The sequence below is a fragment of the Pleurodeles waltl genome, chromosome 2_1 (genome assembly GCF_031143425.1).
Source record: "Pleurodeles waltl isolate 20211129_DDA chromosome 2_1, aPleWal1.hap1.20221129, whole genome shotgun sequence".
NCBI classification, from domain to species: Eukaryota; Metazoa; Chordata; class Amphibia; order Caudata; family Salamandridae; genus Pleurodeles; species Pleurodeles waltl.
In genome coordinates, this window is record NC_090438.1 from 464,897,125 (window position 1) to 464,923,523 (window position 26,399).

Consider the following 26,399-nt stretch of genomic DNA (forward strand, 5'->3'; position numbering starts at 1 on the left):
AGCCTGCAGAGGAGAAACTACAAGGAGGATTAAATGTGAAGCCAATTGGCATAGCCAAGACATAATAGCACAAAGTCTATGGTGGCAGTGTCCCAGTGTGCAGAATCTAAAAACCAGCAATAAAATGCAGCAAATAATTGGGGTGACCATGCAAAAAGAGGCATTTTCTCAAATTCATCTTGCTTAAGGGGTTACAAAACTGCTGCATGCCCGGGTGAGGGTGCTAAACTAGACTCAACAAAAATATAACTTGAAAAACTGGAACATTAGGGACCCCAACATTATGCTGTTAAATGCTAAGCACAGATGATGATGTGGTCTATGCATTCGATTTTCTCCAAACTGCCATATCTATGGCACATATAACTCAGAAAATACCCTAGCTAGTGCATTGTCTGTAGACAACATTGTTCAGAAGCTCAAAGCAGTTTTACCTCTCTGTTTCCTAGTTCTGCTCTTTGCATTGCATGCACTAACTCGGAGATTTTCTAAGTTATTTTATGCATTGCAAGCAGTACAATTTCAGGAAAAAACAAATGTACCAGGCCCAACTGTGTCTCTGCTCAGCACTGAATAGCAGAGTCATAGAGCCCCAATAGGTGCAATGGGTAATTTCAGGGCTACAGCTGGCAGGGCTGAATTTTTCAGGCCTGCTACTAGCTGGAAGACTTAGGAGGAGGAGTTACAAATTGATACTTGAATGGAAGAGGCACAGAAAATTGTGACACGATAAAGCACAGCTCCAGGTATGGTCATCTTCTAGAAGAACAGGAGGTACTTGACCAAAATGGCCATGACTGATAGCAACCTTTAAGGTTTTGCCAGAATCTAACATTGAGGACAGACTGGCAGGCATCATGGAATGAAAATAGAACAGGACAGAGAGTATACTGGGTTGTTTGGTGCTTCTCGCTATGGATGCTGGATAAAACCCCTGTGGTGCTGATTTAATTAGATGCAAACTTTAGTCGTACATTATACTCACCAAAAACAGGAGGAGCAAGCTACAGCCAAAACCCCTGCACTCAAGTGGCAAGCACCAAGCAAAATCAACAAAGTATCTAAGGCTGCCCATTCAATACCAGATGATCAAGAAACCACATTAGGAAGAAGATGAGAGCATTACAATATATACCAAGAGGAACCTATTACACACCAAGAAAACTAGTTCTGAAGAAGCTCGTAGGAATGAAATGGCTATAAAGCATCAAGTGATTTTTCATGAAGAAATCAAATTTTAAAAGCATTAATAAATGTGTTTTTCGCCATGCTTTGGACTCTTGTAGTGTAAAGTTCAATGGACTTTCGTGGGCTATTATAGCAATACCATGTGGAAGGTGCTGAAATCAATTGATTCTTTCTCACAGAATGACTCCTGGGAGAGGCTAGTTGGTTCGGCGATTGTGGTGATTGATCTCATGTTCTCATGTACCCGTGCGTCACAGCTACTATAGTTTTGGACTGACTAAACAAACTTTGATAGGTGCAGAGTGTGTGATTACCCCAGCCACCAATTTTTGAATAATTTTTTTTTATATGATATAACATTTCCTTTGTTTTCAATTAGATATTTCTTTCATCCACAAAACTAGGGGCCTGACTTAGAGTTCAGCAGACGAGTTACTTTGTCACACATATGAGGCTATCCCATCGGCTATACTACACGTGCAGTTGGATATAATGCACTTGTAATACAGTGCATGGTATATAAGTCACATTTATGATGGAGTAACTCATCCACCAAACTCTAAATCAGGCTGCAGATCTAGTCATCAAGTCTCATGTCAAGAATTTAATTTCCTCCTTGTTCTGCTGGTCATTAGATATCTTGCTTTACTCAATGCCATAAATGATTTGGTAGAAACAACCATACAAGTATTTTTTTCAGGCATTCATTTGCTCATGGTCTCTTGGCAAGTATCTGAACTCATTTAGATCATCACATCAACGTTGACAGCTTCTAAATATGAAAAACACAACTAGGCAGGGGTTCAGCTTTATTTCATGCATCCAAATCTTGTTTGAAGTTATAGTCACAGAAACCTAATACTATTGTGAATCAGGTCATGACTGGGGGTGGGTGGGTGTAACTTGCAGAGTTACAAAACATCTCAGTGAGATTCCACAGAATGCTGTCAATGGGTGAAAAATATGCAGCTCGCAATGCCTGTGCGACCTCTGACCTGTTTTAGGTCTTGGGCTCGCCCCCACGTCCGCAGCACCAACCTGCTGTCCCCTGCCTCTGACCCCCGCCCACGCTGCTGCTAGCGTGTTCGAGGCTTCACTTGACCCATGTGCCGTTTTTCCGCCGCCCTGTAAGTGCTTTGCTATTTTCAGCGCCTTGCCTCTTGCGCTTCTGCCCCCGCCGTGCCCCTTCTGATTGTGCCACTTTTCGCTGCCCTGTAGTGCGTTTTTACTATTTTCCAAGCGCCTCGCCTCCTGCGCTTCTGCCCCCGTTGTGCCCCTCTGATTGCTGTGTCCCCGACTGTATTCTGTGCCATTAGTGTATTTCTGTGACCATTTTCATATTGTGACTGTTTTTGAAAATTGTGCCCGACTTTTTTGTGCCTTGTTTTGGTGTTTTCGCCCCTTGTGCGCTCCCCCTCGCTCTCCGCTCCCTGCCGCTGCCTCCCTGCGGCCCCGCCCCCTCGCGCCCCCATTCGCCGCTCCCTCCCGCCTCCCACCTCCCAGCTGCTCCCCCCTCCCTTCTTAATGGCTGGCGCTGCGCGTCGCGAGTGAGCGACCTCTGACCTGTTTTAGGTCTTGAGCTCGCCCCCCACGTCCGCAGCACCAACCTGCTGTCCCCTGCCTCTGACCCCCGCCCACGCTGCTGCTAGCGTGTTCGAGGCTTCACTTGACCCGTGTGCCGTTTTTCCGCCTCCCTGTAAGCGCTTTGCTATTTTCAGCGCCTTGCCTCTTGCGCTTCTGCCCCCGCCGTGCCCCTTCTGATTGTGCCACTTTTCGCCGCCCTGTAGTGCGTTTTTACTATTTTCCAAGCGCCTCGCCTCCTGCGCTTCTGCCCCCGTTGTGCCCCTCTGATTGCTGTGTCCCCGACTGTATTCTGTGCCATTAGTGTATTTCTGTGACCATTTTCATATTGTGACTGTTTTTGAAAATTGTGCCCGACTTTTTTGTGCCTTGTTTTGGTGTTTTCGCCCCTTGTGCGCTCCCCCTCGCTCTCCGCTCCCTGCCGCTGCCTCCCTGCGGCCCCGCCCCCCTCGCGCCCCCATTCGCCGCTCCCTCCCGCCTCCCGCCTCTCAGCTGCTCCTCCCTTCCCCCTCCCTTCTTAATGGCTGGCGCTGCGCGTCCGCAAAGCGGACGCGCCGCTGGCGCGCCAGAGGCAAGCCCGTCTGCACCCGTCCGCGCCTGGACCGCACCCAGCACCACCCCCCCTGGTCCTCACGCCCCCCGCAACTCCTGCTTCCGATACTCAGCCAGCGATCTCCTCGCCCTCAATCCTGGCCCCTCCACAGAGTGCTTCCTGGCCACCCCGAAGCACACCAAAGAACCTTTTTCCTGCCGCACCTGCAACTTCTCCTGCAACAGAACAACGAAGCCAGCAACAACCAACACAAACCACCTGCACTGCATCCTCCTCAACACACGCTCCGCACGAAAACACGCCATCGAGCTCTGGGACTTGCTCGACACCACCGCCCCAGACGTGGCCTTCCTGACTGAAACCTGGTGGAACGACTCTTCGACCCCTGACATCGCCATCGCCATACCGGACGGATACAAGATCACTAGAAGAGATCGAACCAACGGAATCGGCGGAGGGATAGCCATCGCCAACAAATCTACCCTCAAGATCCACACCCACACAGACGACACTCTCAAGACTGCCGAACACCTCCACTTCCAGATCCACACGGACCCCAGCACTACCCTCAGAGGAACCCTTATATACCGCCCTCCAGGACCAAGAGCCCTCTTCAGCGACACCGTCTCCGACCTCGCAAGCACCCACGCCCTCGCCTCTCCAGACTACATCCTCCTGGGAGACCTAAACTTCCACCTGGAAAACAACAACAACGCCAACTCTGCATCACTGACCACCAACCTCCTCAACCTCGGACTCCGTCAACTGGTCAACACTCCTACCCACATCGCCGGACACACACTTGACCCCCTCTTCACCTCAAGCAACCACATCTCTTTCAGCCACACCTCCAAACTCCACTGGACCGACCATCACTGCGTCCATTTTACCTTCAAGAAAAACACTGAACACCACCGCATCCCTCTACCGCCTCACCGCCGCTGGGGAAAAGTCACCGAAGACCAACTAACCAGCACCCTCGTCAAAAACCCACCACCCGACCCCACCGACCCGAGCGCCGCCGCCATCAACCTCCATCAATGGATCCTCGACTGCGCCAACACCTTAGCTCCACTCAAGAAACCCACCGCCAACCAAGGAAAGAAAAAACCAGCCTGGTTCACAGACGAACTGACCACCTCCAAACGCACCTGCCAGAAACCCAAGAAGAAATGGATCCTCGAGCGCACACCCGACAACCTGGCTACCCTCAAGGACGCCAACCGTGATCACCACCAACGGATCCGACTCGCCAAGCGCGCCCACTTCACAGAACGCCTCAACAACAACGCCCACAGCTGTAAAGAACTCTTTGGCATCGTGAAGGAACTCTCCAACCCTAACGCCAACGTCAACGACGTCCCTCCCTCCCAAAAACTCTGTGACGACCTCTCCACCTTCTTCCACCAGAAAATCACAGCCATCCACGACAGCTTCAACACCACACCTCCGCCAGACCCCACCCCCTCAACCCTAACAACCATGAATTCCATCCACTCAGGCTCTCCCACAGACCCGTGCCCACATCACGTATTCAACAAAGCCATCATCGCCCCCAAACTCCGCAAGATCATCAACCTCTCCTTCAACACCGCCACCTTCCCGGACAGCTGGAAGCACGCAGAAATCCAACCCCTCCTCAAGAAACCCAAGGCTGACCCCAACGATCTCAAAAACTTCCGACCGATCTCTCTCCTCCCTTTTCCAGCGAAAGTCATCGAGAAGATCGTCAACGCACAGCTCGCCCACTTCCTAGAAGACAACTCCATCCTAGACCCCTCTCAATCTGGATTCAGACGAAACCACAGCACTGAGACCGCACTCCTCGCCAGGCAACAAATGGACAACGGCGAAACCTCAGCCCTCATCCTCCTCGACCTATCAGCCGCTTTCGACACAGTCTGCCACCGCACCCTACTAACCCGTCTCCATGAAGCCGGCATCCAAGACAAAGCCCTCAACTGGATCTCATCCTTCCTCTCCGACAGAACCCAGAGAGTCCGACTCTCCCCCTTCCGCTCCAAAGCCACCAACCTCATCTGCGGCGTCCCCCAAGGCTCCTCTCCTAGCCCGACGCTGTTCAACGTCTACATGGCCCCCCTCGCACAACTGGCCCGGCAACACAACCTCAGCATCATCTCCTACGCCGACGACACCCAGCTCGTCCTCTCCCTGACCAAAGATCCGCTCACCGCCAAAACCAACCTCCACGAGGGACTGAAATCCATCGCCGAGTGGATGAACAACAGCCGCCTGAAGCTCAACTCCGACAAGACGGAAGTCCTCATCCTCGGACGCACCCCCTCGGACTGGAACGACTCCTGGTGGCCCACAGCCCTCGGCCCCCCACCCCTGCCAGCCACGCAAGAAACCTCTGCTTCATCCTCGACTCCGCTCTCACCATGTCCAAACAGGTCAACGCCGTCTCCTCCTCCTGTTTCAACACCCTCCGCATGCTCCGCAGAATCTTCAAGTGGATTCCAACAGGAACCAAAAAGACAGTGACTCAAGCCCTCGTCAGTAGCAGACTTGACTACGGCATCGCACTCTACACAGGCATCCCAACGAAAGACATCAAACGACTCCAGCGCATCCAGAACGCATCCGCCCGCCTGATCCTCGACATACCCCGCCGATGTCACATCTCCCCCCACCTAGTGGACCTCCACTGGCTCCCCGTGGATAAAAGGATCACCTTCAAACTCCTCACCCACGCTCACAAGGCTCTACACAACACCGGACCCACCTACCTCAACACCAGACTCAACTTCTACGCCCCCACACGTCAACTCCGCTCTGCCAACCTCACCCTCGCCATCGTCCCCCGAATCCAGCGCAAGACCTCTGGCGGCAGATCCTTCTCCTTCCTAGCCGCCAAGACCTGTAACTCTCTCCCCACCTCACTTCGCCAGACCCAGGACCTCCTCACCTTCAGGAGACTCCTCAAGACTTGGCTCTTCGAACGCTAGCAGCTCCCTCCCCCCCAGCGCCTCGAAACCCTGACGGGTACATAGTGCGCTTTATAAATTCTCTGATTGATTGATTGTGCTGCAATTTAGCATTGATAGGGCGAGCAGTGCTGAAAAAACAGCGTGAACGGAACAGCAACTGCTCGCAACACACGTCAATTTAGCATTGATAGGGCGAGCAGTGCTGAAAAAACAGCGTGAACGGAACAGCAACTGCTCGCAACACACGTGATAACCCATGTTAGGAAATCATGCTCAGGGTGCTAAATCTCCTTTGACTCAGAGGCTCACATTTTCTGGAGCCTCGCAGGAGAACAATTCTGCCACTCAATAGGATATGATGGCACAATATGATGGAAATTATCTGCCTCTTCCGCTTCACCCCCTTCGACAATTTGCAACTTTCGATTTAGAGGTTTTGTTTTACTTGATTGAAGAATACCATACTATGTCCACGATGAAGTAATTGTGTTTTTAATCTAGCTGGATATATCATTCTGTGCTTTTTACTCTAAAGTACTCATCCTACACATATTCTGGTTTTCATGTCTATAAATTACATACCATAGTTATTATCATCACAGCCATGCAAAATCTGTAACTTTTACACGTGTAGAGAACCATTAGCTGTATCTGATACTCTTAATTCTAAGAGTAAAACAGCCCTAGTTGTTTCTTCCACTGAAAGTCTTGTGGTGTTGCTGGCAAATATCATGACAGCCGAGTTTCATTCATTCTGCTGTGCAGGTCTTGGGAATGTTGCCTGCTACCACTAGCTATGTTTGCAGCCCATATTGGGTGGGACTATGGGCCCTGGAAATGCACCACATTTCTGTGTCCCTGGCATCACCTCATCCAAACTGTAAGAGAGCGACTGCTATCGTGTTATGGTGTTCCACCGGTAGAGACGGGTATCAGCTCTGCCCTAGCTTGTCATGATCCTCACTGCCATCCATGTCTCTAAACTGGAGTGTTCCTTTGTACCGCGCTCCAACCTGTGGTCTTGGTTCTCCCTGTGTGTGTATATGGGTTTATGTAGTAAGAACTCATCTACAAGGAAGCAGAGCATTGTACATAGCAGAGGGAAACAGTTGTAAGGAACAACACGAGACAGGAGCCGGTATGTTGAAGCTGATTTTTTCCTTGATGAACACGGGCAGCACGCGGCCACTCCTGCAGTCTGCCCCAGCCCTCGGCGACTGACGGGAACTGGAACACACCACTGGAAGGGTGACAAGAAGGATCCACATAGAAAATGTAATGTCAGAACCGAGCACAGAACACAATAGAAACACTACAGCGTCTAAAGGATTGAGGCGGGGTGGGCCTCAGAAAGGCGCAGGGTCTGCAGAGGATGCAGGTGCAAATGGGAATAAGAGCAGACGAGTTAAAGGAAAGGGTGGGATTAAGTCGAGTGGTTTAAAGTTGCAGCACGCCAAATTGCAGCATCCGGACCCATTAAAGATGTATTACTTAAAAATCAGTACAATCGTAGTATTCTAAAAAAGAGTGCAAACAACATCTACGCTTTGGCACCATGCACACAACCAGTCGCACCGTGTTAGAAAAATTAAGGAGTGTTTCCAATTCATGTTGTTTCTTTCCGACGTCCTGTTTTGCTTGTCGAATCCTGCACTGTAAAATGTTTGCCAGGCATTGCCGTGACTGAAAATGAAATGGAGCTCAGGGCACTAATTTATTGACAAAACAGTGCACGAGACAACTTTGCTGCACCAAGTTTAAAGTCAAAAAAACATATAAACATTTTGTTATATGATCTTTCCCATATCCTTGCCAAGCCAAGTTGAACCTTACATAATTCTACTTTTCCCCAAAGTGCCATACTTTAGTCACTCCGTATTCCCGCCTCCGATGGCTATTTACTTCCTGGTGTTTTATATCCATTTCCTAGCCTGAACTATAGTTCTCCTGAGATGCCTTGCAAATTTCCCATATTTTCTGTTCGTTGCTTGTCCTGCTTCGTGAATCTTTCCTTGCCCCTGTTCTGAGCTCAATCTTTTCGTTGTAGCCTGAGTACACATCACACCCCGCAGTAATGATAGCACTCCTGCTATTTGAGATGTCAACAATAAAACTGCCTACTGCCCATCATTAGCACATGCTGTCCTCACTTGGCTAGAGGACACGTTATTTGTGCTTTAACTTCACTTGGACGGTATTTGATTGGACGGTGCAACATCTTTCTGCTGTGCTCTAATTCGTCTTGACAAATCTCAGGGGCTCGTGAGACGGAGGAAGTCGTCGGACAAGTCAGCGTGTGGCCAACACTATACTTTTGATCTGGCATGTGAAGAGTGTGCCGCAGCTTGATGAAAATAGTGTCACAGATTGCTGCATGCACAAATGATTTTAACGAGCCAGATCACGCTTCCCGTTGCTTGAGTGAACTCTATGTGCCATTCTTATGTGGGGCTTCAGAGACTTTGTTCTAAAGGACTTTCAGGAAGTCTTGTCTTTCCAGTGCAACATAAAGTTGCAAGGTGAAAAAAACTTCCTGCGAATAACTGCTCGTAAAGCCAGTGCATGTTTGCTTGCTAACAATAACCACGTGGTTCCTGCAGATGGTGGAATACTTGTGGGTGTGTGTGATGTGTGTGTGTGTGTGTCCATGAGAAAGAAAAAGAAAGATAATTTGAGTGTATGTTTTGTGGTTATCTGTGTGCCTAATAATCACTATAGCAAGGGTCTCCAACTTTTTCTGTGTTGAGAACTACTTCTGAAAATTATTGTGCGCTACTGAAGGCTAAGCACCTTGTCCATTGTTACCAGATGCCCCCACACCGAGCTTAATTGACTTTAGGCCTAATATCCATAGAGACAAATACTACGGTTTGAACAGAATACTTTGCCTAGAAGCACTATAACAGAGCTGGTCCTTGGGGATGTATGAACATGTGTGTTTCAATCTGACGTATATGTATAGATGACTGAGAGTCTGTGCCGTATGTTACTTGTGGCACAAGACAAACCTTTAGCCATATATGGCATCCATACATATCCATATATAACATAAACATACAATCATTTATAATGCAGAAAAATGTTCAGAATGTTCAGAATATGGAACAATTTTCTGTACTTTAAATTTCTCCCACTTAAAATAATGGCTGTATTTTTTACTTTTAAATATGGCACTGTGTTGTGAAAACAAAAGAGTTAACTTTGTTTATAAGGATTCCATAAAACTCATAATTTAAATGTTGTCACATTTCCATATGTCACATTTACAAACACCAGGGGCCAGATGTAGCAAAGGGTTTTTCCCATTCTGTGTCAATGGGAAAATGTGTTCGTACATATGGCCCCAGGTATCTTGCTCCAAGTGGCCTGTAGACATGGTGGCATCTTCATAACAGAAAAATGCATTTGTTTAAATGGAGGAATTTTAAGTGAAGTAAAATGCTTCATACCATTAAGACATAACTGGCTTAATTAAAATTGAAGAAATACATTAAGACAATGTTTCATAGAAAAAATAGTTTTCGTTTTAAATTACTCTGATTTAAAAACACTGACTATTTTTCAGTTTTAAACATTGTACAGTGTTTACTTGCCACTGGGAGCAAAGGGCCTACTGCTTGTAGAAATGACCCTTTAAAATGGGAAAAATCAAAATGAAGAGTTAATCATTAAGAACATATTTCATTTAATTGTCTCCCATTGAAAAAACATTCAGAAACACAATTTAGTTGTAATATTCAGTGGAAATGATTTTTATTTATGAGTTAAATACTTCAGTGCTTCAGTTCTTCACCTCTGTGTCCTACCCAGGCCCATAAATCTGACTGATCAGATCTCATTATCAGGCTGTGCCATCTGCAGCTTGATAATAATAATATAAAATAAACACAGCCTTCCATTAACTTTAAAAGAAAAATGTGACCCTGTGCTTTGCTTATTTAAAATTGAACTTAAGAGGAGCTACTCTGAAGTTGGCTGGGAGCTACTGGTAGCTTGTGTTCCATTGGTTGGAGACACCTGCACTTTAGGAATCAAGTTTCATGGGTTGATGCCTCAAGGAATTTATGGGGGTTATTCTAACTTTGGAGGAGTGTTAATCTGTCCCAAAAGTGACGGTAAAGTGACGGATATACCACCAGCCGTATTACGAGTTCCATAGGATATAATGGACTCGTAATACGGCTGGTGGTAAATCCGTCACTTTTCCGTCACTTTTGGGACGGATTAACACCTCCTCCAAAGTTAGAATAACCCCCTATGTGTGAGGGCAGTGCAGACCACGAATGAGGAATGCCTCGGATGTAGGGAAGACTCAGCCACTTTTTATTATATAAGTTAGTCTTAACAGACAATATTTTGTTTAACCTATTGTTATTCAATTTTGTTGATTAGGTACAATGACATGTAAATGGGCATACCCATAAAGAGGCCTCACTGCAGAAATTGTCATTGTGAGAGCCCCCAAAGACCCTAGCACATGGCATGCACCTCAAGCAGTGGGCATGCAAGAGTGGTCATACAGGGGAGTGAGGCCATGAGCAGGCCCATATACACACTGTGCTGTACAACTTTGCTTTAAAAGTTATCTGATTGATCATTCAGCGCATCCTTGAATACCTGAAGATCACGCAATATATCATCCCACAGGACTGCAATGGTAACCCTGTGCAACCCTCATACCTTCTCCTATCTCAGTGCTACCACCTGCACCTTGCCCCACTTTAGTGTTGCAGCGCATGAGTGTTTTAGGTTCGGAGGTGTGGCAGCCTTCCAGGGCATTGCTATTGAGCAGCAAGCTATCAATAATGCTAAGTACAGAAAAGGATTTGCCACCCGTTGTGTTTTCTTCCTCCTGAAGAGGCTGAGTAACACCCCTTCTAAGGATACGAGGCCAGTGAGGCTCATCATCTCCGATAGAGCCTCTGTAATTTCCCTTCCCAGTACCGCAACTCTTACCGAACTACCATAACAAGTACGCTGTGTCAGTGTTGGATGCACAACATCTGGGGCAGTGGAAGGAGGACCCATACATTCTATGGAGGCTTTCCAGTGTTAGGCAGGCCCTAAGTAGGATATTATGCTGGATATTTTGAAATTTAGCAATGCAAGACAGTTTCCATGGGTACTGTAATGCACTGTCCCATTCTTTGGGTGACAGGTTCCGGCCTACGTCTTGCTCTCAACACCTGGGCAACGGCAGTAAGGCATCCCGAGTGGTGTGTGACAGTGCCTTTGCGAACCATGTGATGAGTCTATGGCCACCCTCCATGATGTCAATCAGACGCACTAGTGGATGCTGCTCCGGCTCTGTGTCGGAAATGCGCCACAACCTAGCCAGTTCTGCTGCTAACTTGGAGTTGGTCAAAGAGGATAAGCACTCCGTCATGGAACAGTTCTCCGAGTGTCCCACTCCTTCCACCTGTTTGAAAATGATACCCTTCTTGAAAGCAGTGACAGATAAATGGAGCAGACTAATGGCTGGGCAACATTGCTTAAACCGAAATGGTGTAATGCTGGTCTTATACTCCCAGTCACAAAAGGGAAATATGTCTACCATATTTTTGGATTTAGCCTTGGTACTCTCAAAGAGCTGCACAGAAACTACTTGAGTATCCTCTAAGGATCGATGTGTCCAGAAGGGGTCAACCTTGTTGATGCAGTGGACTGAGATCAAGATGGGAACTCTGCATTTAATTATGTGCAGGAGGTTGGCATCAGCGCTGGAAGAAGGGGTGTTGGGGTGCTGTAGCACCTCCAAAATACCTCTGCTGGATTTCAGAAGGTAAGTGAACGGTAAAGATGCCTTTGAATTTTGGTGTTATCTGGTAACATTTGATGCACTTCAGAGACAGAGGTCAAAAATCATACAACTACTTCTGTCAAATGGCTGTTTATTCTGTTAAAATGGAGATTGGTGTTTTTCTACTTCCTTTAACTGGAAAACAAGATGGTTTTGTAAAGTGAACTATGTGGAAAGCGTGCTGGGGTACAGTAGATATCATTTTTTTCCAAGATATAATACTATTCAAATGCTTGTAAATGAAATGTAGAGATGTTTCAGACTTCATCAGCATTTTGGAAAGCACAAATGAATCACTTTTCGTTGTAATTCTGGAGTGTAATGGAAAAAAGATTTTAATAGGATCAGCATAAATCAATGCATATTTGTTTCCTGAAACCTGATATGCACACATTATTTTTGTTATTTTTGATCACTAAAAACCGTGTCTGAGCACGTGTAGAGGTTATTTCAGGGGAAAATGTGCTGTCTGTGAGTGATGCTGCACCACCAACCTATAATAATATATTTAGGACAGCGACCTCCAAAATGCACCACCAGTTACATACTACACCTTACCACTGTCCAGCTGAATACATTTATTGCTCTTGTTCTTTGCGTGACATTTGGAATTTTCACATATCATATGACGTCAGGAACGTACCTCTGATGGCAGCACCCCCACTCTGAAAATTAGTTCAGCACCATTGGGCACACACCAATGGGAAGAACTTCTAACCACCTTTCGATAGGTGGGAAACACTAATAGCTCTTGCGGGTCACGAGGTCAGTAGTTGCCCCAAGGGCAGACGAGGAACAGCAGCAGTCAAGGCTGCCCGAAACAACACAAAGAAAAAAATATGTCCCCTCCCCTTTTATAGGGAACTTTTGGCTGAGTCCGATTTCCCCACCCATCAACGCCCTAAGCGCCACACTGAGAGTGCAACTCACTGTTTGATTACTTATGTTTACGGTTATATAAGTTTGATATAATGCCAAATACATTGCCAGTTTTACTTTTGCTAGTAACATGAGCAATGTAACTGTCGAATACCGGCCTTGTTTAAGCAAAATTATTAAAACACATTTAAAAAAAATCTGGAATGCCTATTGCTGATTGTTTGAGATCCAAGACTGGGTAAAGAGAATTGCTTCTTTTCTCTACAGTGAGTGGCCCCTTTATCATTCATTCTCCCTGTCCCTCACGTCTTCACAGATGCATGGGCCTTTAATGCTGGCATCTACCTGCAAATACTTCACTGTCCCACTTTCTACTACCTTCCAACGTTAATACACGGAGACGCCGTGTTCGGATCACAGATATTATATTTTTTGAAGGATCGTGGTAACCCGGGAGTTTATTTACTTCCGTGTTCATGTGCGCATGGTCAGCGCACTCGCTAAGCGTCCGTACACGGAGACGCCGGTTTCGGATTACAGATACTATTTGTTGAAGATCGGGGTGAGTTTGACTGTATGCTGTTGTCGGGAATTGAATGATTATTGTTGCGAGACTACCCTAAAACGGTACTTTCCTTCAAAAAGATTTATTATATATAATTTATTGATATTTACTAGTATACTGTTGTTATATTATGGATTATTGTTGGGCTATTGTGCATGTTTATTGTGCATATCAGGGTGACTTTTATGGCACAATATGTTAAATTCTAGCTTTCTTAAGTGCTTGTGTTCTTTATTTCTTAACAGCAGATCAAAACTCCATTTGGATAAGTTACATGTTGGATTACATTTGGCATTACAGCTTGGTTGGTCAAGCTCTAGTGGATAACAAGGTATTTTGGTTTAACAATTAGTGGCCTTGTGAACACGGTGGTGCACTATGGTGGCATGTACTGGTTTCTGGTTTCTAACTAAAAGTTGTTTATTATTTTTATAGAGTTTACGGTATGTTTTGTAAATTTTGGGTTTGTGTATTTAGGCTTTCTATCGGGTACTTACCCTGAATTCATTTCTCTCACTTAACGTAGTGGGTTATATTATCCAAATTTCACCTTCCTTGAGCTTTATCACACATATATCACGAACTTGATGGTTGAGCATATTGGTCTTAACTCGTGTATTTTGTTTATGATTTCTAGCCCTGAAGAAGTCGTTAGGGATATAAACATTTCCCAAGACGAAACACGTGTTGGCTGGAACCACAAATTTCTTTGGATTTTGGACTGTCTAATGTGTAATCACAATCTGAATAAACTTTGGATTTATCATTTTGGTTGAATTTAGGACCTTTCTGTTGTATATGGACTAATATATACAATTAGTTTTCAATGTGAATTGTTTATTCAAATATTCCTTTTGTGATATTAGAGGGGTCCCTCTTTGTGTATTTTCTAAGTTGTGAGGTGGTGTTTCACCTCTAAGGGTAGGGTGTGTCCCTTGTGAGGTTCCCCGTTATTTACTTAGGGTAGATTGGCATCCTGAGCGCCATATTTCCTCTATTCGCACCGTTCCATTATTACCTTCCAACGTTACCAGGTGGCGAACTGCGAGGTTCATTCCACTTCCTCATCAAATCTGTGCGAAATCCTATGGTAATTTTTACGACAGGACAGCTAGAGTTTCCTCGGGTTCCACTACAGTTTACCCGGTCTCATCGCTCCATCTTAAGCAGAGGTTATAACAATTCTTTGCTCTTTTTATATCATCATCACTGATGCTTGTCACGTTCGGCGCTCTGACGCAGCGACCAACACGTTACGGAAAACTGTAAAAAGAAATAGCATATCGTGTAACAAATAACCTTATCCACCGCTTCAAGGAGCGATGGCTCAGAAACGGGTCGAAGTAAGGTTCAAACCTGTCTAGTTTACCTATTTGCGATTTTATAGGCGTTATCAAGTGCAAAGTGTGTTGGTACAGACTGAGGCTGTTTTAACAAGCCTGTGTTGCGCTCCTTTTATTAAAACAATACATTCCTCCTGTCGCTTTCCTCGTCTTCTGAAGAGCCGCGTTATTTGAGCTGAATAAGCAGTGAAGCGCCAGAGTTTCAGATTCTGCCGTATATAATTAGAAAAATCTCAGCATGCTCCTATTTAATAGAACCGTGGCAGGCAAAGGATGGCGAGGAACCGCAGCTGCAACCAAAGGCTTCGATCAGTGCCAACGTGTCGCCTTCGGCAGCAACATGTTTGATGGAGTTGTCAAATGTTACCAGTCAGCTGTGCCAACTCATGGAAAATATTTTTAATGCTCAAGTAAAATTATGAAAGATTGAGGAACCGAGTCTTTTTAAGGTTTTGGAAACTTCTAAGGAATTCGCGAGGTCTATTTTTGCTTTTTAGAGGATAGACTCTTGTACATTAATGGTTAACTATTGTACTGACTTTCTCACAGACACGACTTTCTAAGTTCAACTCTTTATCACTGAATTCCTAAGTGAACAATAATGCGGAAAGGACCACTAAAGTACATACAAGAAGCAGAACACAATATTACCTCAGTTAAAGAACGTGGTAGAACCATTAGTAAGACAGCTCAGTGAGTTAATGTTCACTGCTGACGCTGGGTTCATTACCTGTAATCCTAGCTCTCTTCCAGGAGAATCCTCACAAAAGTCATAAATACTGAATAGTCCTATCCATGTATCTCTGAGCACTCTTCAAAATGTTGTATGTATATGTAATAAACTTTGTACACAGTACTTTACACTAAACAAATATACACACACACATATATATATACTGAAAAAAACAAAGGTTACAGGGAGAACATTGTTAGGATCCAAATGTACTCATGCAAAACCATAGAAATTCAGCAGATACAGTTAGAGGTCTTTCAAGTTACTAAAACTCGCTCCCTAAGGTAACTATAATTCGCGCCTTTGCCATGCACAGTTATCTCATCAATAATTTTTTTGCAAATGTTGCAGTGATAATGTGAAAGATGGCATAGAATATGTCATCAATGATATAATATTTAATATGTGGAGTAATTATCTGTGCATGGCGAAGACTAAGCACCCAACCGTGCACCGTGCACTGCCTTCTCCTATGCGCAGTAGGGGTTGCCCACAAGGGCTGGCCTGCATCCAGTCCCTGCGCCCAATATCCGTAACTAACCAACCCAATGTTGTGCACGGCTCTATGCACATGCATGGCAGAAGTTAGCCGTGGGTGTGAAAATAGGTGTCAGAGGCTATACCTAGGGGTTATTGTCTGTCAGTGTCTGTCTGGGTGTGAGAATGTGTACATCAGTGTTTTAGTGGGTGCGTCAGTATGTGCATAGGTCTGTGAGTGGGTGCATCAGGGTATCAGTGGATGTGTGAGTGGGTGTGTGACATCTGAGTGGGTGTGTGAGTGAGTGCATAACGGTCTGAGTGGGTGCATGAGGGTCTGGGTGGGTCTGTGAGTGGCTACATGAGTGTCTGAGTGGGTCTGTGAGTGGGTGCATAAGTGTCTGAGTGGGTGTGTAAGTCGAAGAATTGATTGAAAGAGAGACAGAGAGAAAGAAAGAAAGTGAGAGGGAGAGAGAAAGTTTGTAAGGCTTTGAGTCTGACATACACAGAATGAGTTATTTGTCTCCAATTTAAAATAAAAAAGTTTTTTTTAAAAATATATATATTTTTATTATTATTATAAAATGAGTCAAGCTGGATTCGAACCCCTATAGCTCAGTGTGAAAGCCAGCGACCTTCACACTGAACTATGGGGGTTTGTTTCTTTTTTTTCTAGCACTTTATGGGCTTTCATATTATTAATTTAAGATGAAAAAAAATACTGAAAAGCCCTTTATGGGCTATCTGGCACAGCGGGGGAAGCCTTAAGGACTCCCCCACGGTCCCTACATATTTTTTTAATTACATTAGTATTTTAAATACATAATAAAAAATTACCCCCTTTATGGGCTACCTGGCACAGCCATGCAGTGCCATTGCTTCAGCAAGCAAAGAGCTGCTTTGACAGCATCTCTGTGCTTGCTGAATCAGTTTATCTCTGCCCCCTGCAGAGGGACCCCCCACCGGTGTAAGTGGTAAGGGTGTCCCTACCCTGACCCCTTCCATTTTAGTTTTACTTTTTTTCAGGGACTCGACTCAAGCTGAGTCCCAAGATGGCTGCCAACATTTCTCAGTTTGACGTGTTGCAGCCAATTAGAACTGTGCATTTCCCTACACAAGCTCATCTTTGTTAACAAATACTTCATGGCCAGTGAAATACACATTTTAATTTCCTTACATTTCTCAAATACCACTAAACAGATTTACTTCAAATAAGCGAAAGTGTAATCCACACACCGGCAGTTAGCTTTCTGCCAAATTAGGTGTAATTACTTCCAGTGGTTTGGCCTGTAGTTGTGCCTAAATAATCCTATAGATATTAGCATGGGAAACACAACATTTTTTAGCCCCCTTTTTCTCGGCCCCCACTTGATGGATCACTTTCCATGCGCAACACAAATCAATGCAACACTTTAAAAAAAAAAATCATCAAACGGTGTCAAAGATATAAGCAAGTGAAAAACATTTTTCCTGTGGGAACATGGTCTTAACTATTAACTACCTATTGGTTGCTGCCAGTGGGTAAGATATATATATATATGCATATATATATGTATATATATATGTATATATATATATATATATATATATATATATATATACAGATGCCATTGAGCCTAGTACGGATGCAATCTGTCTCACTGTTGGATGGCGAGTCTGTAAGAGATTATGACACTTCAGATTGATAATAACCTCTCCTTCAAAGGATACACTCTTGCGGATCAGGGATCCAGTATTGCTCCCATTTAATCTATCTTTTGGACTGGACAAGTTGTAGACTTTCTCTGGTGTACTTGCAGACCCAGATTGGTTAGCGTTTTGAGACAGACTTTGTAATCTTTCTTTGTCTCCGCTGGTGACATGCCCTTTATTCACCAATCATCCAGCTAAGGCTAAACAAAGATCTCTGGGATCGTTAGATGAGCTACATTTCACAAATGTTCGTGGACCTGATTTTAGCCCAAAAGGTAGGATCATTTAATTGTAATGATAAGATCTTAATTTGAATCGAAGGAACTTTTTATGCTTTTCTGATATTAGAATGTGAAAGTAGAAACCTAGAAGACCTATTGAACACATCCAGTCTCCTTGATGTGGTGAGGGATACATTTGGAGTAATACTGAATTCCACATTTTTCTTTCTTTATGTCCTTTTTTAGTATTTGTAGATCTAAAGGGGTCTGAATTCTTATTTTGGTCCTTTCTTTAACACCATAAAGTATCAGGAATAAATCCAAAGTCTTCTCTGGTGATGAGGTACCTCCTCCACAGACTGCTTCTGAAATCGAGTGTTGCAGTAGGTGTTTCTGAAAGCCAATATTTTGATGGGTCGAATTGAAGGCAGTAGGGACCTGAATGGAAGAGTATAAACATTCTGAACAATATTTAAAACCCATTTGTCTGTTGTTACTATGCACCACTCTTCTAGATGTTTGGTAATACTTCCCCCACTAAAGTGGAAAACAGAGAAGGGGGAAGTAACAGCTCATTGATTAGCAAGAGGTTTCCCTGTCAATGCAGACTGCAGCTGTGTTCCTCTACCTCGTAATGGATTTTGAGGGTGGTAGTGGTGTCTTGACTGCTGTTGGTGCTGTAGGTGAGACCAATGATGGACTTAAACCCAGTGAGAGAAACATCTTCTACCTTAGGCACTTTATCTTCTACAATATTCTTTTCATTTCTCTAGACCAACAGCCATGATAAACAATATCCTGTGGCACAACATTTTGCTCATATACAGCAATCGAATACCTCTTTTATGAGTTTTGCTGTCATTGATGCAATACCATTGAACATCAGGGGTGGTGATAGAGAGAAGAAGCTACGCTTCCTTGAAACTAGATATATTATTGATTTTAAAATGCTAATACCGAAAGGTTTGAACTCCAACAAAGAACTGTCAGTTCAATTAGAAGTCAGCCTCTAATTTAGTGATGTGAATCAGACACATAGAGTCTGATTTAGATTTTGGAGGAGGAGTTACTCTGTGGCAACGGTGACTGATATCCTGTTCGCTGAAATCTATAGAATGACATTTAAATTTAGACGGAAAACATATGCGTTAACAATGCGATGGAGTAACCCCTCCACGAGATCTAAATCAGGACTATTGGCTCTTTTAAATCTATATATCTAATAATCTTTGCATTTGAAAATCTCTGTATTTGAAATTTGTAATATATAATTTAAGGTTGAAGGTTTTAGTTATCTGTTTTGTTTTTTCCATGTAGGTATCAGCCAGATGCAGCGATATCAAGAAACCTAGATTTACTCCTGTAATCACATAGGTCAGCGCAGAATAGGTATGACTTTTGCCCACATGGGCTTGAATTGTGTATTGGGTCTTCCATGATATTCTCTAAAACAACAGACAACTCGTTATGTTTTTGTATTATTATCTATTATATATGGTTTATTTAAGATACAGCTTCAAGACATTGATAAATGAATTCTGGTCCTCTGATCATCATTTTGATTACTGGGTAACCAAAATGTTGGATACTGGAATTTACGTATTCATCATGAATATTTTGCCATACTTCTCCACGAATAGCAAAATTATATGAACGTATGACTTTTATAAGTGCTATGTTTGCAAGTTAAATTGAAACATGCTATCCGTATGGTAGAACTTTGAGATAGCTGCACATATTAAAAGTGATTTTATATGTGTTAATTGATCAGAAGAACATTGTATCATCAGACCTCTGTGATATACCAATATTATCTATACCAAAAAATGACAGTTGAAATTATGTGCTGAACCTGATATATACACAGCTGAACAATTTGTACTTACTCACTAAGGTTAATATTGAATTAAATTTGAAGATGGCAGATAGGGTACATTGCTTACAATACTTAAATGAGTTTGGATTAGTATGCTTTCGCTTTTTAGCAAGCAAAATATATGATTGTTACTGATGCTTCAACGGTCATCCGTGAACAAGACTATGGGCAAAATGCATTGTGAAGCAGTTTTCTGAACAAATCACTTTCCACTGCACTGAAGAGTCTGAGTCTTACTTGTGAATTACGAGGTTGCTTTTAGGATATACGGGGTACTGGAACCCCATGATACCATAACTTTGTAACTTTGTAGGAGTGTGTGCTTGTATCTATCTATCTATCTATCTATCTATCTATCTATCTATCTATCTATCTATCTATCTATCTATCTATCTACATATAAAGTGCTTTGTATAATATTTATTACATATATAAAAAAAAATTATAGGAGTGCTCCGGGATCCTTGCATGAGGGTGGGACTATTTAGTGCTTATGATTATTGATGAGGATCCCCCTGGAAGAGAACTAATAATACAGCGGAGTGTATTATTTCCAAGTGTCTCATTATCTCCTTCTGCCTGTCAGAAGAAGGAATAACACTTTGGTTAAACCTGATGTTCTGGATGGACATGGAGAATGGTGATTGTGAAATAATCAGTCCAGTACTACTGTAAGAGGGGGTGTGAATGATTACTGAGGTTCAGAGGATCAAGGTGAGGATGTGACCTATGGAGCCAGTTGGTTAAGTGACAAGCATGGCATCTGGTTCGACACTGAATGCATTGGTGAGAGTGAAGAGAACTTTCTTGATTTATTTGTGATTGAGTTGCTGGCCAATTTGAAGAATAGGATGAAGATTTTGGAAGTATGGCCCTCATTTTGACCCTGAGTGTCCATGGACTGCCAGGGCTACTGTGGCGGTCTCACCACCGTGGGACAGGTGGTGCAGACTGCAGTGTTACGACTGCGGTGGTTTGGCCACTGCCAAACCACCAAATCCTGCCAGTCTCACCACTTTACAAAGGTCTGCTGGGCTGGAGGTTTCCACCCGGGAGTCAGGTAACCGCCGAGGTTATCCTGACTAGGGACACTACAAGTATTTTCCTGGCAGTACAAAATGCTGGAGGTAAGTTATCCTGATGACAGGAACTTGTGTTCTTGTTGCTGGGATACCCCCAAACACCTCAGCACACATGCACCCACACACACACAATCACACACAGACACCCCCCCATTCACACACGCACTCACATCATTCACCCCATAGACACGCATACATACACATCACACACACATGCATACACAAACCATCCTCCCACCCCTTCCCTTCAACTACACACATACATACACGCACCTTCACACACTCACTCACCCCCCTTACCCCTTACACATTTACCCATGTACACACCCCATCCACATGCATACACACATGCATCACAATTGCCACATTTACACAGGCAGACATGCACACACAGGCACTCCCCCTTCCTCCCCCATTCATGACACTCATACACACTCATTCATGCCCCCCACCCCTCTCCCCTTACGGACGGCACTTACCTCGTCCCACGAGGTGCTCCTTTGTTACGGAATGGGACCCGTTGCTCCCACCGCCGGCACCACCACGTCACCAGAAGACCGCCACTCAGACATGGCGTGGCGGTGCCGCAGTGGAACTGCCTGTGCATCGCCGACCATTGTGATGAATACTGCCAGATATTCGACAGCCAGCGGTGCGGATATCCGGTGGCAGTCATAATGCGCCAGGCGGTCTTCCAGCGGCTGCGGTGGTCCTGGCAAAGGACCACTGCAGTCATATTGAGGGCTTATGTGTTGACTAGATGAGGCATGTCATGGGCGATCATTGCTAGTTGCCGCTGGCAGCTGCTATAGTGGCAAGAGTCGGGTTCACCAGAGCTTTGCATTGGCGGGTGGCACAAGTGGCAACCTCTTGGCATGAATGTGCCTGTTAGTGGTGGTGAAGAGCCCAAATCTTCAGTATTTTCCCTTTTCTTCAAGGAGGAGCCCAAATGATGCCACAGCAAGTGTTCAGCCCCTGGGAAGCACTTCTTGGGGATCAGGAACCCACTCTAGCAGAGGCCACCATGTCTCATACAGGTCCAGTTGCAGGTCCAAGCAGGTTCAATTGCAGTAGATCAGCTTGACAGTTCAAGAGAGGCCTCTGGAGCTTGTTGTGTCCCTGAGGCTCAGAAAAAGGAGATCAGCTAGCTGATCCTTGGAGTCACTTTAGCCTCGGATAGAGGGTGCAAGTCCAGTCTTCCTTCCCAACAAGCTGGGCAGGCCTCGAGCAGCACAGTAGGCAGACATCTCTATTCTGTAGTATCCATAGGTCCACGAGTGTACTGAAGAGTGGGTCTGAGGGTCATATTTTTATACCTGGTGCTCCTTTGAAGTAGAAGATGCTTCTGGTTTTTTCCTCTTACAGAGTTGTCTGGAATTTCATGTCTTCCTTCCCTATTCCCAGTCTGTCTGGGGCAGAATGGGATAACGTGCAGTCTTTTGTGTATGACCTGAGGAAGTGCCTTTTAAGGGCAATTGAGATATGTGATAGCCCCGCTGACTCCATCATGCCAACACCCAGACCGTCTATTGTAATGCTGTCTAGGAGGAGTACACAAAGTCCAACTACACTTGTGACCCAGGAAACGGGCTGCCAGTACCAAATAGTTGGGACAAGAAAATGCCCACTTTTTTAATAGTGCCATTTTCAGAATTGTGACTTAAAATCCAACTTTACCGTTAATGAGGGATTTAATTTACAATTCTTCAGACACCAAATATGATATTTTTCACCTGCTCCCAATCGAAAGGCGTTATTTATTAGATGTAGTAGGGTGAGCCTTGTGAGAGATAGGTCTTACAAGTGTGTGTAACAAATTTGAGAGATTTTCACTACCAGGCCAGGTAACTCTTAAAAGTACATATCTTACTTTTCAAATACAATGCACCCTGCCCTATGGGCTGTTTATGGGATACCCTCTAGGTATTAAATAGGAAAGTTTTAGGCATGGCAAAAGGTGTATTCTTCAAGGTCGAAATGGTATTTTACAACTTCACATACTGGCTGCAATGGCAGGTCTGGGACATGTTTGAAAGGTGACATAGGTAGGTGGAACACTCATTGCTGCAAGCCCACTAGTATCATTTAATTTACAGGCCCTGGGTACCTTAGTACCACTTTACTAGGGACTTACAAGAAAACTAAATGTGGCAATTAGCTGGAAGTCAATTTCACAATATTTAAAGGAGAGAGCAGGAGCACTTTAGGGCTCTTTAGCAGTGGTAAAGTGATCAGAGTCCCAAGGCCAACAAAACTGAATTCAGCAAAACCAGGAATTGGAGGAATAAGACCTGGGGTGACTCTGTAGAGAGGGCCAGGCTCAACGATGACATAAGGAAGGTCTTGGGCCCATTTGTCTGAAAAGCAGTATCCAGATTTGCAAGAAAAGGTCCTATACCCCTACTGGATGTACAAAAGTGAGACCAGCCACGTTCGTACTATTCTATTGAGATTTTTGGGATTGAAGCTGTTTGTTTGCATTTGAGAGGCTTCCAAAAGGCTGTCATTTTGGAGCTAAAGGAACAATCAATCAGGAACATGTGTGGAATTCTGGAATTTGAGTAAAGGAGCACTGTGTCCCAAGTAACAAAAAAATATGTTATGAGAATTTCATCAGCCAAGATTAACTTTTAGTTGTTTTAAAAAACACAATCAGAACTACATTTAAGGAAATAATAGCTTAAACAGTAGTTAGTAAAGGCTTAGGGCTTGATTTAAATATTGGCGGACAGGTTATTCAGTCACAACGGTGACAGATATCCTGACCATCAAAATTCTATAGGATATAATGGATTTAGATTCCAGCAGACCGGATGTCCGTCACCGTTGTGACAGAGTAACCCCTCATCCCATATCTTAATCAGGCCCTAAGTTTCCTAGAGAATATTTAAACACAGAAAGGATTGAGAATTGTTGTATGAAAGTGGGCTGTTGGTTGACTGGTGTGTGAGCCCTGGTCAAAAAGCAACCGCAATCCTTGTCATGGCAAGGCACAAGCCAATCCTAAATTAACCTGTGCTCAACCCTCTGGTAGCTTGGCACCGAGCATTTAGACTCAACTTAGAGGTAATGTTTAAAGTATTTGTGCAGCACTTCAAACAGTAATAAAGTGAAAACACAACACAAAAAGAATCCTATACCAAGAAAATTAGAGTGATTTTTAATAAACAAAACAAGACCAAAAGGATAAATATCCATTCAATATAACCAGAGATATACCATTTTAAAGACTGTGATGAAAATAGTGCCAAAAAGCACAAAGCGCCAACTGTAGATATCTGGTTCCACCGGACAGGGGCAAAGTCTCAAGTTTAGGCTGACCATGATGGAGTGCTGGCCAGCTACAGGGACTAAATATGGGCAGCTAAACAATGTTCCGTAAATTCTAGTTTGTGGAACCTTGAGTGGGTCAGCGTCAAAGAAGCGTAGCACAGTTGAAGTGATGCATCGGTTCTGAGATGCAGCAAGGCTGATATGCTAGAGCCTGAGTAGCCATTGAGGATCTCGTTGATGGGGGTTGTGATGTGAAGTCTTGCATAGAGGATGGGACGCCCAGTCAAGGTGATGCGTCAGTTCTGAAAAGCTGCAGGGTTGCCTTGCAGAATCCGAGATGAGAGTTGAGGTTGTCGTTGATGAGGGATGCGAGGGAGTGCACCAAGAATGCATCATGCATCAGTGGCTCCAATGGGACAGAGATTGCAGTGCTTGGCAGAGTAGACTCACAGATGGAAGAGTCCAGGAGCAGGTGCAAGTTTGTTGGAAGCCTGTTGTGTCCCTGAGGCTTCAGATTAGGAGGTCAGGCAATTAATCAATAGAGTTACTCAAAGGTGATACATATCCATTCCTTCTCACACAGGCAAGCAGTAGCTGAGCAGCACAGCAGGGCAGCAGTCATTCAGAGTAGCAGTCACTGGGCTGAGAGATTCTCTCACAGGATGCCTGTAGAGCAGTTCAAAGAGACTAAAGTCAACCCCCTTCTGCGGTTCCTCCCTGTAAGCAAGCACAAGGCATTACAAGTGGATATCTTGCTTCCTCCTCATGGACCCCAGCAGGCCAATGATCATGCCTGTGAGGGTCTTGTTGAACCTTCCAACAGACCTGTTAGTTTGGGAATAGTAAGGAGTGGAGAACTTATAGGTTACCTCACACTTCTTCCTTGTGGACGTCATGTGCGCCGACATGAATTTGGTGCTACGGTCAGTTACCACCACATCGGGGAAGCCCACAAAGGTAAAAATCCCCATTAGTGAGCTGGTCACCAGATGCGCAGTCACTGTCTTCAAAGGTCTAGCCTCTAGGTACTGGGTTACATGATGCACCAAGACCAGGGGGAACCTGTTTCCAGGAGCCGTCTTGGGGTCCAGCGGCCTCACAATGTTGAAGAACACTCCTTCAAAGAGAGTGCCAATGACAGAGAATGGCTGGAAGGGAGCCTTGAGTTTCCCTCCTGACTTGCCACTGGTCTGGTAGGTAGGGCAAGACCTGAAGAACACATCTGAGGTCATCCACTTCCAGGACCAGTAAAAGTGGGGTGACAAGAATTTCAAAGGTCTTGTCCTGCCGTAGATGACCTGCCAGGGGTAAATAGTGAGCAAGCTCCAGTAGGCAGGCCCTGTAGCACTGGAGGACCACCAACACATGGGTTGCACCAGGCTCAAGAACCTTAGGCTAGCTGTACAGGAGACCATTCTCCCAGTAAATCAGGTGATTACCAGAGGGGTCACCAGCTCCCTGGGCATCGTCTTGCCACCATAGGCCCTCAAGAGTAGGGCAATCCACCTGCACCTTGAAGAACTTCTCCCTGGTGGGACCCCCTTGCTGCCAGCTGGTGAGCTCAGGTAGGTTTCCCAGAGTGGCAATGTCCTTCCCTGTAGGTTCTGGGCCATCCACCTTAGGCTCAGCTTCCTCACGGACCATTGGAGTTTAAGAAATGAATTTCTTCTTTTAGGCTGGGACCTGAACCATTCTTCCAGGCTCTTCCTGACTACCCTCCCGGGTGGTCATGGACCATGTGGTCAGACACTCCCACTCACACAAACCTAACATATCCAAGTGTGATCTGAGCTCCACCTCCTTCCTGATGGTGTGCTCTAGGTTGTTTCCAAACAAACAATCCACAGGCATGGACAGACTCACAGCAACCCTCAAGGCATGTAAGTTCTCTACACCATGTCTCTGTCACTCAGGGACACTAGTGTTACCTCTAAGCTGTCCCTCACACTCCACGTGCTACACTAAATAATCCTGGTGTCTTGCTACCAATGGGACTCTGTGCCTCCTTGGGCCACATGGCATATCCTTTGTAGTGCACAACCTGCTGACAATTATAGCACTTTGAGTGTGCCTTCCCTGATGACTTACTATCAGGGAGCCACTTTTGTTCTGCTCCATGGAGATGAGGAGTCCTAACCCTTAGAACTAGTTTGGGGCCCTTTAGAGAAATCCATGTGTTTAAATT